Source organism: Tenrec ecaudatus, chromosome 11 (assembly GCF_050624435.1).
Source record: "Tenrec ecaudatus isolate mTenEca1 chromosome 11, mTenEca1.hap1, whole genome shotgun sequence".
NCBI classification, from domain to species: Eukaryota; Metazoa; Chordata; class Mammalia; order Afrosoricida; family Tenrecidae; genus Tenrec; species Tenrec ecaudatus.
The window spans coordinates 68,974,492-68,991,868 of NC_134540.1; positions in this window are offsets into that span (position 1 = coordinate 68,974,492).

Consider the following 17,377-nt stretch of genomic DNA (forward strand, 5'->3'; position numbering starts at 1 on the left):
TAGCCTAGGGAGAAGTCAGCCCCCATGCACTGCATCCAAACTGTACCAGAGGCTCTTGACAACTTTGTCCAAAGTTCTCCACTCCCTCCTACCTCGGAGCCCTTTGGGGGGCGGGGGAAGAGGAGATTCCTCGTTAGTTCCGAGGCAGGGCACTTGCTCTTCAGAAGAGTTGCCCAGCCCTGGGCTGGGCCTGGGAAGGAAGAGGAAGGAAGTCTGGGATAGGATGCAGCCTCTGCTGGGCTGGAACTTCCCCGGGAGCTGGGGTTGCGGCCAGCGCGAGGGTTATTTACTGGTGTTTACATCGCTTCCGTCCTAAGGCTATATTGCCTTTCCCACTCCCTACTGCCCCCTCCCAGCTAGGCGTGGTCGTGAGATGGCTTCGATTTGCAGGATAAACACTTTCCAGAGCTGATGCACAATGCGTCACATCCTCCCCTTCCTGCTGTCACCGGTCACCGCTGGCAACTGGCCCATAGCAGATGAGCCATCGCCCGTGGCCAAACGAGGCCGAAGGGGAGCCGAGCTTCCCACGCAGCCATGATGGGCTTAACGAGACGTGCCTGTCTCTTTCATTGTTCATGGCCAGCACTGAGCGCCAGGGCTCTGGTACCACTGCAATGCCACCCCGCGCCACCCGAGACGCCGTTGTCGTTCTTGGTAGGGGCTCTCAAGTCAGCTCCGACTCACAGTCAGTCACCCAGTGGGCGATGCATCACAGCCCTCTGCCCCGTCCTGTGTCGGCCTCACAGGTTACGTCGGAGCCGTCGTGACAGCCATGGTGTCAACACATTGGTCCAGGGCCTTCCTCTCTTCACGGCCCCTCTTCTAGACCAAGCAAGGTGTCCTTAAGCCCGGGACTAGTGTTTCCCGATCACCTGTCCAGAGTACAGGAGCCAGTCTTGCCTAGAAGGAGCGGTCTGGCTGCATTCTCCCGAGACAGATTGGTTCACGTGCTTCACCAGCACCAGGGCTCAAAGGCACGGATTCCGCCTCAGTCTGCTGTGCTCTGATTTTTGTCTCACTAACCCAAGAAGTGAGGGGTATGAAATCAGTGCATGGGAGAAAGGCTGAGTCCGGGACCAGATCGGGCGGGGGGTGGAGGTGGGGTGGGAGAAGCAGGACGGAATAACTAAGGAACTAGGAATCTTCCCACAGGGTTAGGGAGAGGAACCCAGAGACAGAGTGAGACCGAGCCTGGAAAGCTGAGCAGAATGTGGAGGCTGAGTAGGACTCTGTTGGTAACCCCGGAGGTGCTGGCGGCTGAGTGTGGGATGAAGGGGCAAAGGGGTCTGAGCACACTCTTGACTGGAAAGGAACATGCTGGCAAGGCTCTGATATCCATTTCTTTTCTGGAGGCGAGCTGGGCATGGGAGACAAATTTTGTTCAGACTTGAAGCTATTTCATCAGGATTAGGCTGAGTAGGGCTGGACCCTGTATCCAGACAAGCAAATGGGGAAGGAGGCTCATCTTTCCAAATCCAGCTCCCTTCCCCCAGGAGGCCTTCTCTGACCAGCCTTCCTTGGTTTTTGTGCCCTGACCTCCTCTAATATGCTGTCTTTTGAAAAAAGGCAGGTGAGGCATGGTAAGGCCTTTGAAGTCAGGTAGATGGATCTGATGTACATCCCAGTTTCCTTCATTCACTCATCCCTGGCAGTGGACTAGGCACACCTCTAGAGCCTAAAGATGCATTGGGAGCAAGACCCTGGCTCTACTGGATCTTATATTCAAGTGAAGAAGAGCGTAGGCAACAACAAAACACAAAATACATTTTTACACTAATACAAATTTGAATGAAAAACAAACAAACCATGAGAGGCTGAGATAAATAATACTAAAGATACCTACTTTAGATAGGGTCCTTCGGTATAGTCTCTTTGGTTACATTTATGAAACTTAAAAAAAGAAAAGGAGCTATCATCTTAAGATAAGGGGAGGACATTCCAGTCAAGAACAGTGTGTGTGTGTGTGTGTGTGTGTGTGTGTGTGTGTGTGAAAGAGAGAAAGAGAGAGAGATCCTTCAGTGGGAACAGAGCCCGAGTGAAGCAAGTCCTAGGAACAGAATGTGAAGCAGTGTCTGTGAGGGTCATGAGATGAAGGTGGAGAGATAGATAGGTCCAGGTGAAAGGTCATGCTGGGTCTCCAAGGTCATTTCAAGGGGTGCATCCAAAATATCGTCTAGAGCAGTGGTTCTCAACCTTCCTAATGCTGTGGCCCTTTCATACAGTTCCTCATGTGGTGGTGACCCCTAAAACCATTGGCCAGGATGGGAAAGATGAGGTGAAGGACGTCTGGAAGAGCAACCAAGAGCTCCACTCTGACTGCTCTGCTGGGATATCAGCGGTCTGTCCCAAAGATGCCAGCAGCAGTGGGACCTGCAAACCACAGGAGGCCAGACCAAGTCCATTCCGGGGATGCTCGGATCACTTGCCTTAAGAAAGGGATTGAAATCTACACATTGCCAAGCATCCCTTGAGAAGTGAGCATAGAACGCGAAGAAAGAAGGTCCAAGGGCGCCTAAGAAACACCCACATTTAGGGCTTGGAAACCTTGACGGCCCTTCAAAGAAGGGCTGGCGGGTGAAGTAGGAGGAGAGTCAGGAGAGGTCTCAGGAGTCTCGCTGGTAGAAATGGCGAGAGGAGACTTTTCTCAGAGGAGAGAGTACTCAACTGGTCCAAAGGCCCAGGATGAGTCCAAAACCTAGACTGGTTTTGGAAAGACGGCGGCCATGGGTGACCTTGGCAGAGAAGCCTCCGTAGTAGCGTGTGGGTGGCAGAGCCAGGCAGCAGTGCGTTCAACAGTACACAGAATGGGGAGTGGCGATATTGTGTGTAAATAAGCCTCTGGATAAGATGGGCTCTGACCTGGAGCAGAGGAATTAGCAGGGCTGGGACTACTAATGAGAGGAAATGGCCTAGAAAAGAGGAAGGGGCGGGTACGAGGGGGGAGAGATGGAAGAGTTGAGACAGCAAAGCTCTTGGCCAGGTGGAGGGGGTTGTCGAGAGCCCAAAGTCGAGCCGCCGTCCCTCCGCCGGGGAAGGCAGGTTCAGGTGACGGGCTGGCGAGGGTGGTGTTGAGAAGCTGGAAGTTTAGGTCTCAATGAAGCTGAGTGACGGGACCACTGAGAATTAGAAAGTTCAAGGGGGAGAGGGAGCAAAGAGAAGAATGAATCGTGCCCTTTGGGCCTTGGGCAGAGGGCTGGCTACTACAGAAAACAGTGGGCCTGGCGGTCAGGGTGCACCTTCAGGTCATGAGTTCGAGCCAAAAATGTCTCTATGATTAGCTCCAGTTGTCAGCTCCAGTGCTGGCAGGGAGAGGGCCGATGGAGGGTGCGTCCAAGGTCAGGGTTTTCGTGAAGGAGTTGAGTAATCGACCGGCCCACAGAGGAGCACAGCCCTCGTGGGTCCGAGAGGCTGGACCAGGGGAGGTGAAGCCAGGAGGCAATGCTGAGTGTGGTGGTGGGCTCAGCACCTTGACATGCTCAGTGAAGCCAAAGACTTGGGGCAGTGGGCCAAGGTGACCTGCAGATCTCAGAGGATGGAGTGGTGGTCTGGGAGGGAGGGAGTGGAACCCAGGTGTGCTGATGAGAGAGACGGACTGGTCCAGATGGGACTGTAGGCCTGGGGCGATTGCACCTGCCTCACCGGGCTACCGCACTACATGGCCACCCGGGAGCAACAATGACAAGGGAGAGGAGAACAGACTGAGCAGGAGAGGTGGACGACTTTGACCCCTGGTCTCGCCTCCTACTAGCGCTCAGGGAGGGAGGACACTGGGGACAGCAGGAGACTCTGGGTCCACCGCCTGGGTCTGCCCCCATTTGGGGGGGAGGTGTTCCTGACCAGTTATTGTATCTTTGGTTGTACAAATGGGGACAACAATATGTACCTGCCTCTTAAAGTTGTGAAGATTAAAAGAATAACTCATATGAGGTACAGTACCTGCAATAACGTCTGGGGCCGCATAAGTGCTCCTGATGTGTGAGCCTCCTTCGATAACGTGACTCCTCCAGGTGGAACTGGGCAGTAAAGACTAAACTGAACCCCAAACTCCAAGCACAACGGAGATGACTGTAAATAAAGAGAGTGTCCCTCCCACCCCCACCACACCAGCCCACACGAGTACATGTGCACACCTTCACAAACCCACTTTTTTTGCACTAGAGGCTGTTTGCTTCCCCTCAAGTTTAGTCTTTGCTCAGTGTAGCTGTGACTCAATGAGGCCTCCACCGGGGATCTCAGAGAGACAGGTCATATAAAGGTGAGGGTACGTCAACCAGTGTCACGACCAACCACGTTGCTGCTGGTGGGTTCCAGCTCCCAGGGACTGAGGCACAATAGAAGGAAGCCCCTGCCCAGCCTCGTGCCGTCCTCACAATCCCCGTGGTATGAGCCCACCATGGCAGTCACCGAGCCAATCCATCTTTTTCACTGGCCTTCCACTTGACCAAACACAGTGTCCTTTCAAGAGACGGGTCTCTTCCGATACAAAAGCACAGAAACCTTTTGTTTGTTTGTTTAATCTCAAAATGTGAAGTTATTGTTTTGGTCCACATACCTTCATACACTTCTGAAAGTGGTGTTTCCATCTGAAGAATGCCGGGCTCTTGAATTTACACCACGACAAAATGGCAGCTTGGGATTCAAATCATGTTACTTTCTAGTAATCGTCGAGGTCTGGCAACAAAAGCTCAAATGGATAAGATTAGGGCTGTAGGGTAGAGGAGTAAAGTTTTCCAATAATATTCTTGTTGAGATTGTCAAAAATTCCTTGACACAAATTTCCTGCCCCATTTTCTCCTGAATCTAATATTCCATTTTCTGAAAGCCCCTTAGCAGGAGCAGCCCTGGTGGCACCATGGTTACAAGTTGGGCTGCTAACGGAAAGGTAAGCAGTTTGAAACCTCCAGCTGCTCCTCAGGAGCAAGATGAGGCTTTCTCTTCAAGAAGAGAGTTACAGTCTCAGAAATTCACAAGGGCGGTTCTACCCTGTTCTATAGAGTGGCCATGGGTGAGAATCAACTTGATGACAGGGAATTTTTTTAATTCAGTGTCATTATTTTGAAGTCACCTTAAAGACGAGTGCCCTACTGAGAGGACTTGTCTGTGGCCATCCACGGACCGAGGAGGCCTGTGTGAACACAGCTTGTCTGGAAGACACACGTGAACATGTGCACTGGACCACTGAACAGTGCTTTCCCGCAGACATACATTGGATTGAAATGTCTCAGGGGACAAACAAATGTCCCAGCGCCCACCATCATCATGCATGTTCATGTCAGAGAAGGAGAGATGGGCCTGGAACCTGTGGTCCGTGGGGTGAACTTTCCCTCATCTGTGGGGCTCTGGTCTGGTTCTGCAGCTGGGGATGCAGCAATGTGGCTTTCTTCCCCACCTGCACACCACCTGACAGCTGGATGCAGAACCCAGCTCAGAATGGGGCCAGGGCGGCGCATGTGTCATGTGGCTCTTAAGTCTCTGTCACTCTCACCAAATGACCGTTTGTCGAGAGATGGGTCTTGGGTAAGACGGAGGAGGAGGAAGACACGGGAAGGCTTGGCCTAGGAGTAATGGGTAACAGGAGTCTTGACATCCTGCTAGGGATAAAATGATTGCGTTAGTCTGGGTGGACTAGAGAAACAAATCCGGAGGCACTCACATGTATGTAAGAGAGTGTTTCATATCAAAGAGCAAGTGTACATTAAGAAAACATCCCAGCCCAGCCCAGAACAAGTCCATCAGTCCAATCTTAGCCCATATGTCTGATACCAATCTATGAAGTCCTCTTTCAGATTCACAAAACACATGCAATGGCGCCAAATGCCAGGAAGATCACAGGCCAGTGGGTGGAAAGTCTTGTGGATCCAGTGGCAGTGGAAGCATCTCAGCGCTGGCAGGGTCTCCACATGGCTCCTCCAGCTTCAGGGCTCTAGAGTGGCTCCATGTGTCTTGTCCTCAGGAATACGAAGCAGGGAGTGTATGTGGGTCTGCCTGGCCTCCAGTGAGCTATCTATCTCCTTCACACCTTCCAAATGAGGTCATCAAGCTGCAATATGATGGACAGGCGCGACTCCACCCCTTCGTAAGTTGACAGATCATCATGTAACTGCCACAATGATCCCTCTGGGAAGAGAGGATGTTGGTCCAGGGTCTTATTATCAGCAAGGGCCAGGAGTGGAGCGTGTGTTCTGGACCCCGGGGATTCATTGGCAGTAGACCTCCTAGATCCCGAAGACAGCTGTGGCAGCAGAACCAGGAGCCAGGGCATGCGACAGAATGGCGGACTTCCCAGCCCCCAGAGCTTGTAAAGCTGAGGGCTGTGGGGCAGGAGGTTGGCTTCTGGAGTGGGTGGCCTCTGGACACTGACTTGGGGGCTTGAGCCAAATGCTTTGGGTTGACATTTATAGCAGAGTGGCATGTCCTCGGGGCATTTGTAGAAGTCCTGAAAGAACTTTGTAAGGTGTCCTGACTGAACTGAGCATGTCTCACCTGCATTGTAATGAATGACAGACCCCAGAAGAAGTAGACAGTCTTGCAGGAGACAGAGCACAGGCGGGAAGCCACAGCCTGCTGGAAGAGCAGGAGGAGGACAACTCCACACGGGGTCCACACTGGTTCCAGAGATAGCAGCCTCTGCGACTTGACGTGCTCAGCTGGGCAGCCAGGCTTCTTATCAGCACCCTTCTCACCTCTCTCTGAGCCTCGGGCAGCGGGTGATTATTCATTCAGTTCATCCACCCACTAGTCCCTTGGTGCTGCAAACCATTCACACACTCAGCTGCTAACTGAAGAGATCGGACGTTCAAATCCACCAAGAGGTACTTTGGAAGACAATGCCTTCCAAAAAAATATCCCAACCCCCCCCTCCCATGCCACACACACACACACACACACACACACACGCACACACACACACCCCATCAAAAACCCTGTGGAACTCAGTCTTGTACACACCTGGGGTGGCCGTGGGTCAGGAGCCAGAGCCGCCAGGACGGGCTGTTCTTCAGGGTTCACACGGGGCAAGCTCGCCTTCCCAGGTGGGAATTGTCAACCCGACTTCATGAGAGGCTTGCAGAGAACAGCCTCCTGCCTCCGAACATGTGCAAAGCAAACGCCCTTGCCTCTGAGCCCGGAGGTGACATTTCCTGGAAGCAACTTATGTCCCCAACCGGGCAAAAGTCTCCAGTTCTTCAAGGGGTGCTGCCCAGACAAGGGGTGCTGCCCAGACAAGGGGTGCTGCCCAGAGAAGAATTCATTTGTCCTCGATCTGGAAGGTTATCTCAGGAACGCAGCGGTGCTAACTCTCCTTGTACTCACGTCTACTGAAGCGCCCTGAGAAGTGATTTCAAAAACAACCGAAAGTATCGGCATAGCCTTCGTCCTAGTTTCACAGCAACAAGATTTTCCCCTCTCCTCTGCCTCATGGAATATTTTTAGATCAGCCTGATAGTATTTACACAACGTGATGTACAGACTCTCTGAGGCCAAAGTCCGCCAGACTTGACATCGGCCTTCCCGGGCGGTTCGGCTTTCACAAGGATGGGTTTGCAAGCCAGGGATGTGTGCAGTTCTTCAAATGGGCTCCTCCTGGGTTGCTGGAGCCTCCTGGTGCCAGACTCTACCTGTGGGCCCCTGAGTCACCGGCCACGTGGGCCACACACAGCGTTGCTGCTGTGGGACTGAGTGTGGTCTCCTGACTCTGTCTGTCTGCCGAAACTTTCACAGCCCTGCTAAGCCGGTCAGTCCCATGGGCTGGACCCCGACGGCAGGAACAAAGAGTCCAGTCCCTTTGATGCTCTGAGAAAGAGCTCCCAGAGACCTCTTTCCAGACAGCCATCAGATAAGAGAGGCCGTGCCCGGGGCCGCCCTGGCCATCTGGTGGGCCAGGCCTGTAAGCCTATTTCCGCAGGAAGGAAGGTTGGGGAGCTTCTGCCCGGGTGCTCCCCCATTTGTGGAAGGCCGGTCTTGGCCGGGAGTCACACTGGGTGCATCAGGGGTCTGAGCTCCCCACTTTCCTCCCCCCTCTACCATGGTCTTCTCCCGGCATGCTCCAGGGGCTGGCCTAGCCCTGCTCTCCTCCCAAGCAAGAAGGCTGTCATCCCATAGGTGCTCCAGGAGCACCTACTATGTGCTGATCCGAGCGGGCTCACCACGCTGGGCCTCACGAAGCGCAAGGGCCAGGCCTTACCACGCCACGGACAACCCCCACCCCTACCCCGGGCTTGGGGACCTGAGCCCTTCTCTACTGTCCTGGAGCCAATCCAAGACCCAGCACCCCCAATTCTCACACACTGGAGCTGGGGCTCCCCGTGTGTGTTTAAAATCACACTGCCCACAAAATAAGCTGACGGCAGGGCTCCATTTCAGGGGCCAGGGAGGGGGTATCGTCTGGGGAAGACTTGACTGGGAAGGTATGGAGGCAGCTCTATGCACATCTGGGAGGGGCTTCAGCCAAGGAGGGAGCTGTGGGCCCTCCGGAAAGTGTCACAGAGCCCTGGTGGTGTCAGGGTTACATGATGGGCTGCATTCCGCATGGTCCCAGTAAACGGTTACCGTCTCAGAAACCCACTGTGGGGTCACTACGGGTCAGCATCACTCAAGGGCGTGAGTCGGTCATTGTCTCCTTAGCATTCGTGCAGACTTCCCTTTGATACTGCTGCTGAATTGAGACAGGCAGTCGATTGTCCACAGTGCATGGCTACCCAGGGTCGGCTAGCTCCTGGGTGGTACCAACAGTCAGCACTCACCCCAGGGACCCTAATGTTTGGGGGTTCACGTGGACTCAACAGCGCCAACCCCGTGTCCTTCAAGGTTTGAGGCGAGAGCACTCTCGAGAGAACACTTGTACTCTGTGACCCACGGCCTTTTAAATAAGCCTAACTCATTGCCATCAAGTTGTTCCTGACTCATAGCGACCGGTTAGGGCAGGATAGAATTGGAGTGCAGACCCAAAGCCCATCTGTAGGCAACTGGACATCCCCTCACAGAAGGGTCACAAAGAAGGGACGAATCAGCCAGGGTGCAGTATAGCACCAGCGAAACACACAATATTCCTCTGGTTCTTTAATGCTGCCCCCCCCCCGTCCCCACTATCATGACCCCAGTTCTACCTTACAAACCCGGTTAGACTGGAGCATGTACACTGGTACAGATAAGAGCTCTTGGCAGAAGGAATCCAGGACAGTTGTACCCCTCAGGACTAATAATGAGAGTCGTGATACCAGGGGGATATGGAGAAGGTAGGGTGGAAAGGGGGAACTGATCACAATGATCTACACATAACCTCCTCCCTGGGGGACAGACATCAGAAAAGTGGGTGAAGGGAGGCATCGGACAGTGAAATGCATGAAAAAATAATAATTTATAAATTATCAAGGGTTTAAGAGGGAGGCATGGTGGGGGAGGGGGAAAATAAGGAGCTGATACCAAGGGCTCAAGTAGAAAGAAAATGATGATAGCAACGTATGTACAAATGTGCTTGATACAATGGATGTATGGATTGTTTTAAGAGCTGTAAGAACCCTCAATAAATAGATAAAAAAATAAAGTTGCTGTTTCAGAAGCCCACAGGGGCATTTCTCCCCCGTTCTACAACGTTGCTATGAGTCGGCAGAGACTTGATGGCAGTGGGTCTGGTGCTTTGGATCATGAACTATACCATGAAGCTGAAGGAGGGTCCTAGGATGGAGAGGCAGTGCCAAAAGCTGGGCCGGCTACGTGCCAAGTTGGCCGTTTGAATAGGGCCACGAGCCATCATGAAGGTCAGCTGCCAAGAACACCCTTGGCAAAGAATGCTGACCCTGGACGCCTAAGTAGGTGTTATACTGCCATTTACCCATCCCTCAGTGCCAGAGCATCGGCTTGGTAGGGACCCTGTGGCAGGCCCTGGAGAATCCTCAGGTCCCGGAGGGTCCAGGAGACAGAGACATATATGACTGTGCTGTAGCAGCTACTGCAGACCTGACAGGTGCTACGTGTGACCCAGCATGAAAACATCATGGTGAGGGAGGTCAGCCACCAAAGGACAAATATTGTGGGATTCCACTGATATGAAACACCCAGATGAGGCCAGAGTAGAGAGAGTGCGTTAATGAGTGGTTACGGGGGGGGGGGGGGGCTCAAAAAGCTCAGACGCAGTGCTGTCCAGGCAATTCCCACTCACAGCTACCCCGTGGGCTGGAGGAAAGCTGCCTGCATGCATTTTCCAGACTGTAGATCTTCACAGGACCAGAAAGCCTCCTCTTTCCTTTGGAGAGCAGCTTGCAGTTATCAGCCCAACCCAAGGCTGTTGGACCAGTCGTGACTCACAGTGACCCTCCAGGACAGAACAGACCTGCCCCGTCAGGTTTCCAAATCTGTCCTCGTTATGGAAGCAGGCTGGCACATCATTCTCCTGCAGAATCACTTGGGGTTTTGAACCTGTGACTTTTGGGTTTGCAGCCCACTACTTAATCCCTGCTCCTGCTGGTGGGTGGAAGAAGTGGAGCAAAAGGGAGCTCACTGCTGGGTGGCAGGTGGGCATTGAGATCTGTCCAAGTGGACGGGGCTGTATGGAAACAGATGATGGCGGTGACTGGGCAACGTGATGGACAACATGTGGAAACTGGTGAAACCAGCACGTGTTTTGCTATTGACATTTTTAACACACACGCGTGCACACATGTTTCAAGAGAAGACGTGGGAAGGAACATGCCCAGTAGAGGGAGAACGTTGAACTGTGAGATGACAAGGCCAACACACACTGGTGACTGGGAGCTTGAGTCAAACGGAGAGGGACCGGGGAGAGGCCACTGCCCAAACCGCACTGGGTGGGGTGGACAGCAGGAAGCCTGGCCCTGGGAAGGTCCCTCCAGAGGCAGACCTGGGTGGTCTGAGACAGCACTGTTTCACAGGAACAAGTGAAGCTGACATTCCCCTTGAACTCAGGACAACGTGGGGGGTGAGCCCCCACACGAGGGCTCCTTTCCCCTCCAAGTACTCATAGCTGGATATGCCTTCTCAGGGCCTTCTGGGTGGCCTCCTGCCCCCTGTTTGAGGGCAAGTCAATGCTTTCCTCCCCACCCCACCCCTTCTCCCACCTGTGGAACACCAGAATCCAGCTTACTGACCGCCCCTCCACGTCCCCGCCTCCCCAAGATTTTGCTCCATCTATGGAGTTTGTCCACTTGAGCCCACCTCTATGATGCCCTCGGGGTCTGACCTCATGGACCCTCTGGGCTTGTGGGGAGCAGGCCTTTTTCCACCAGCGCTTGGCTCCCCCATGATGGACAGGGCTCTCCGCAGATTCAATACCTGGCCGCCAGTCCGCCCCGGCATCTAGCCGTGGGCCCTCCAGCCCACTCCGTCCTCCCCCTCCCCCCCACCTCCCAATTTGTTAGGAGGTGTTGCAAGCCTGCACCCGGGAGAAGTGCCAGAGGGAAACAGGAATGGGAACTGAACATGCTGCGGGGGGGGGGGGGGGGGAACGGGGAGGGCACCGTGTAAACAGAAGAGCTTCTTCTTGATCACTGTCCTTTCTGCTGCGTTCCTGGGAGGGCGACACACTAGAACCAACCGGATGGTCGCTGGCCTGGGCATTTCTGCAATCCTCTGCGGGAACCCAGGGGCTCCCAGCCCTGGCCATGCACTGGAGTCACTTCGGGGGGGCTTTTTCCAACACTCTTCTGAGGCCCTGCCAGGGATAGGGTGAGAACACTTCCTGCAATGAGACCTTCCTTCCCGTGCAGAGCTTGGCCTGGGCTCAGCAGATCCTCCAGGCAAGGGCCCTGGAAGACCGTCTCTCACCGCTCAAGTCCCTGTCCCCTCTCGTTGTAATTTACAAGAATCAGCTTCATTGAAGTAAATGCCTAAATATTTACACAACTGCTTTCTTCTGAGGCCAATGATCTGCAGTTCAACTTGCTTGGATTTCTTTCCCAAGGCCGACATTCTGCCTGTAAAATGAATGGATCACTCTTTACAGCTACACACAGGGCTGAGTTGGCAGGTCAACCAAATATCGCATGGAATGTACCCTTCCTCCCGCAGCTCTTCCGCACCTAGTCTTCCTCCCAAGCCCCAATTCACTCCCAGTGAGCATCACCACCCTACAAGTGCTCAGGGCAAACCCTCCGAATCCCTTTTGCCACCATTCTCTCTGCCCTTCCAGGAGAAGTCCTTTCACCTTCCCCTCCATCTTCCGCCTCCTTTCCCACCAGTGTCTCTTTCTGCTCTGCCACCAGCTGGTCCCAAGCACCAGGGCCTTGGGTTGGTCTCAACTATCCCAAGCTTACACTTCTGTTCCTACCACAACCCAGCCACAATCGATGGATCTTAATTTTTAAGACACTGTATGAGTCTGGGTTGTGTCCATGTGGCTTGTCTTCTGCAGTGTCTCCCAGGGAATAGCAGAGAGAGAGATGTGTCTTCCACCTCCAAGGAGGAAGTCCCAGATTTCCCAGAATTCGTAGGAGAAGGCCATGCCCACCCAGAAGTCTCATTGGCTATCTTCAGAATGACAGCCTAGACTCCACCCCTACACTCTTAATCCTTAAATTGACACCAGATTAGGGGACTACCACAGACCACCCCTTGTCAATTTTTAACATTCACATAACTATTTAGCCATATCTAATTTTCAAACGATAATAAAAATCATATTTATACCTAACAGGATAAAACTAAAAAGCACACAATTCAACACATGCCACATGCATTTAAACATGACACTCCATAAGTGAACAAAACAAAAACTCTATGCCTAACAATTGTGGTTATGTAACACCTACACCATAATCCTATGAATATATATTTCCCCACCTATGAAAGTTTATCCACTTACATCAACCCAGTGCTCTGAGGAAACAATCCTATTCTTTGACATGAAGAGTCTTCATTCCAGTTGGAACCTTGTGAAATCTACATCCATAAGCCAAGTCAAATCATGATAGGCCATTCATAAAGTTAACAGCAATGTGGACCAGTTCACAGGCTCAAAAATCTCTTCACCTGGTCGGGTTCTGGTCAACTCAATGTGGGTTGCCTCACTCAGTCTCCACAGGGTGTCCATCCGTCGCCTTGCCTTTAGGCCAGGGATATTCAAACTTTTAAAAGACGGGGCCAGTTCACTGTCCCTCAGACCAGTTGGAGGGCTGGACTATAGTTTTTTTTTAAAATACTATGAACAAATTCCTATGCACATTGCACATATCTTATTTTGAAGTAAAAAAACAAATGAGGCAAAAACACCAGGCGGGCTGGATAAATGTCCTCGGCGGGCCGCAGTTTGAGGATGCCTGCTATAGACCATGGCCCATCACAACTTCTCAACAACCCTGGCCCCTTGTGCTAGCTCATGAACTTCAGACCAGTCAACCTGCTCTCGTCTTCTCCTTTTTTCCTATAAACCAAGTCCACAGGTGTCAGTGACCAAACCCATCCCGTCTCTTTATTGCTGCACTTCCCCCACTTCCACCCAACGAGTAGATCCAGGTGGTCACCTAGCAAGCATCTCAGCCTGCCCACAGGCTCCCTTTAACATTCAGCCCCAGAGAGGAGTTTTCTTTATGGTTCCAGATTTTTTCCAGTTTCTGACAAAAACCACTAGAGTTCAAACTTCAAATCAGGAGTTCCTTTTTTATCTTCTTCAATCTGTCAAGCTTGCCCCAGGCAAGTCTCTTGGAATGCAAATGTCCTGAGTACTCCAAAGTACTGGGTGGGGCTTATCTTTTCAGAGACTTGCAGGTGTGTCCTAAACCCATATAAGGATCCAATTAATGGCTAGAGATAAATGGGCTTACAAGCTCTATTTTCATCCTTCCCCCAAATCATTTCTATACATCCTTATATCTACAATAATAAGCATAAGAAATCAGTATAAACAACACGGAATTAGATACTAAACAATTCGTAAAACAGTCAAGTTCAATCCTTACTTCACTTATCTAAATCCTTATCTAAACGACTCTATATAAAACTATGGGATTAGGTCTCTGAAGGCATCAAAACAGATCCATGCTTTAGGCCAGTCAGTGTGACCCTTTCTCAGCCATTTTCCTTCAGCAGCGTGGTTTCTGAGCCATTCAAATGGCGATTTCTACCCCATTTATCACATTCATTTTTGCCATTTCACACAGGACTAACCAAAGGTAACAACCAAACCTTTAACTTCACATAGTCTTTCTAGACAACAACTCAGTAAATTGACTTCTGGCTAGTCAAAGAAGAAACACTACTGTGAGGCAGAAGTCAAACAAACATCTACTTTCTATTGTTAGTTTCTCCAGTACCCCATTCCCAAGGTACTAGAGAAACAAATTCATAAACACACGTATGCATCTAAGGGAGAGGTTGATACACAAGAGGAATTGAACATTGAGAAAACATTCCAACCCAGTCCAGCCCAAGGCCATAGTCTAACATTAGCCCATATGTCCGATATCAATCTATAAAGCCCTCTTCAGACTCATGAAACACATGCAATGACGCCGAATGCAGAAGATGACAGGCCTGTGGGTAAAAGTCTTTGGATCCAGTGTCATTGGAAACATCTCAGTGCTGGCAGGGGTCTCTCTGTGGCTTTTCCGGCTTCCAAGGTCTGATTGAGTCCAAGTAGCTTGTCTTCTGCAGTGTCTCACAGGGAGTAGCAGAGAGAGAAGTGTCTTTTGCCTCCAAGGAGGAAGTACCAGATTTCCCAGAATTCTCAGAAGGCCATGCCTACACAGAAGTCTCATTGGCTATCTCCAGAATGACAGCCTAGACTCCACCACTACACTCTTAATCTTTAAATTGACACCAAATTAGGTGACTACCACAGACATTTCCTTTTGATATGGCTCTGCAGCTGCAAAACACGGTGGTAAACACTTAGCATGAAGAATTTCCTTATTGCCTTTACGCAGGTTCCCCCCAACATTCACACATGCCACTTTCTTGACCCGCCTCTCCCACCAGCCTCTTTTATGATAGAATCCACAGGCATACATATTGCCCTTTCCCCCAGACGTTTGAGAGTCAGACCTAAACACTTCAGTGTCTGTCTCCACAAATACGGACACCCTCTTCCATAACCAGAGAGCGATGACCAAAACCAGGGAATGAGCATTAATAGGCTATCATATTGTCTATGAAGGTAATTCAGATTTTACCAGTCGGCTCAACAATCTCCTTTATAGCAAAGGGAAACCCAGAACCAGGCACTGCATAGTCTCCTTTCATCAGGATTTCAGGGGGCTCTTTCTCAAGCAAGGAGCCCTGGTGGTGCAGGGGATACGCGTCGGGCTGTTACTGTCAAGGTCAGGAGTACAAAACCACCAGGCAGCCCTGTGGGAGAAAGATAAGCCGTTTTAATCCTGTAAAGTTTTAGTCTCAGAAACCCACAGGTTGGCAGACCTACCCCATCCTATAGGGTGGCTGTGAGTCCGAATGGATTCAGTGCAAGTGAGTTTGGTTTGGTTTCTCAAATAATTTAATTAGCTCATGTCACTTCTGTAGAGTCTCCCAGTGTCCAACTGGGATGAAAGTGAACCCGTCACCGTGTGTCGTCTTAATAGACTCTATTTTACCTCTCTGGGGTCGAATGTCCATTGCAATGGACCACAGATAAATTCATGACTTGGATTTGTGCTGGACTGGGCTGGGCTGTTTTCTGGATATATAATTATTCTTGCTATAAAGCTCTTTCTTATGCACAGTTGAGTGTCTCTGGATTTGTTTCTCCAGTCAGCCTGGCCTAACACATCATCATGCTGTGTCCATACGTTAAGTCCTTCTTCTGACTCATGCAGCCACACGCAATGATGCAGAATGCAGGAAGATCACAGGCTGACGGGTGCCAAGTCCTGTGGATCCAATGGCGGTGGTAACATAGTGGGGTTCTAGCAGCAACTGGGGTCGGCCAGCAGGAAGGTGAAGGCAGACAAGAGTAAAGGGGAGGTCCGAGGGTCCCTCCTTATGAGGCCATGCCCAGAAGGAGGGGTCATCAGGCTGTGACCTGACTGACAAGTTGAGTACCACCCTACACCCTTCACTTTTATGGATCTTAAGTTGACAGGTCAGCAGTTGGAACTCACCAAGAGCCATGGAAGAAAGTAGCTGTCCATTTCCACACAGATTGATGGTTACCATTCCCCTGGCTGCCAGGGGATCTGGACAGTCTTAGAAGCCGCAGGCCACAGCTCTACTCTGTCCTACAAGAGGCAGAATCGTCTCCACAGCAACAGAGCAACCAATGGGCGTACAGTGGATTTGGAAATGGATTCAAGAGGAGGAGTTATGGGAAAAACAAGTAAATATACATTGTTGTTGTTAGAGGCAATCTAGTCAATTCCAACTCACAAAGACCAGATGTACCTGACAAAACCCTGCCTGTCCCGGTCAAGTTCACTACTGCTGGGAGGCTTGTGCCCACCTGCAGCCACTGTCAATCCATGTGAAGGTCCCTCCTCCTTTTTCGCTGTCCCTCGACTTTCCCCCAAATGATGTCTTTCTCTAAGGACTGGTCTCTCAATAACTGTATCCAAAGCAAGAGGCCAGTGTCACCATCTCTGCTTCTCAGGGGCATCCTGGCTGTCCTTCCTCAACACAGATGCCTTGGCACGTTCAGAATTCTACGCGGCACCGCAATTCAATGCCACGCTTCTCCGGGGTCTTCCTGACTCAGGGTCCAGCTTGCACATGCTCAGGAGGCCGTTGAAAGCACTGTGGCTGGGCTCAGGAGGTCCTTGATCTTCAAAGTGACCTCCCAGCTTTCTCTGAACACACTTGGCCATTGGATTGGACTGCTGCTTCCTTCCTCAGTGTAGTAATCCATTAAAAAATACACATATGTATTTATGTATCTATATAGTTTGCTGTTGTGGTGCTTAGATGTTATATCGTGTATGCAGACGGAAGCATAGGGGCTCTAACCTGTCCAATCAGGTCACAGCCTGATGATGTCCCCTAAGGGTGTGTGGCCTTTTTATGAGGCAGACACCCATCTCTCTCCATTTTGCCCTCCACCGTCCTCCTTGGATTGTGTCTGCCTCCAGTTGCTGGCACCCTGCCATGCTCCAGGGACCTTGACGCACATGACTGTGTAGGTGCCTGTGATCTCCCTGCTTCTGGCTTCCCCTTTTTGTGTCATTGGCCTGCACCTACGTGCATCTTTAGAAGGCTCCGGCTACCATCAGCCCCACAGATTTGAGTTGGACCGGGCTAGGACTTTCTTGATACAAAATTACTTGCTATAAAGTGCTTTCTTATACAGGAATGCCACCGGTTCTGTTTCTGTGAATAACCCAGCCTGGCACAGCCGTCAATGCCATTGAGTCACAGTGATCCCCAACAGGGCAGTGGAGGGCCAACCCAGTGTCCAAGGCTGTCAATCTTTTCGGAAGCACACTCCCATCTTTCTCCTTCA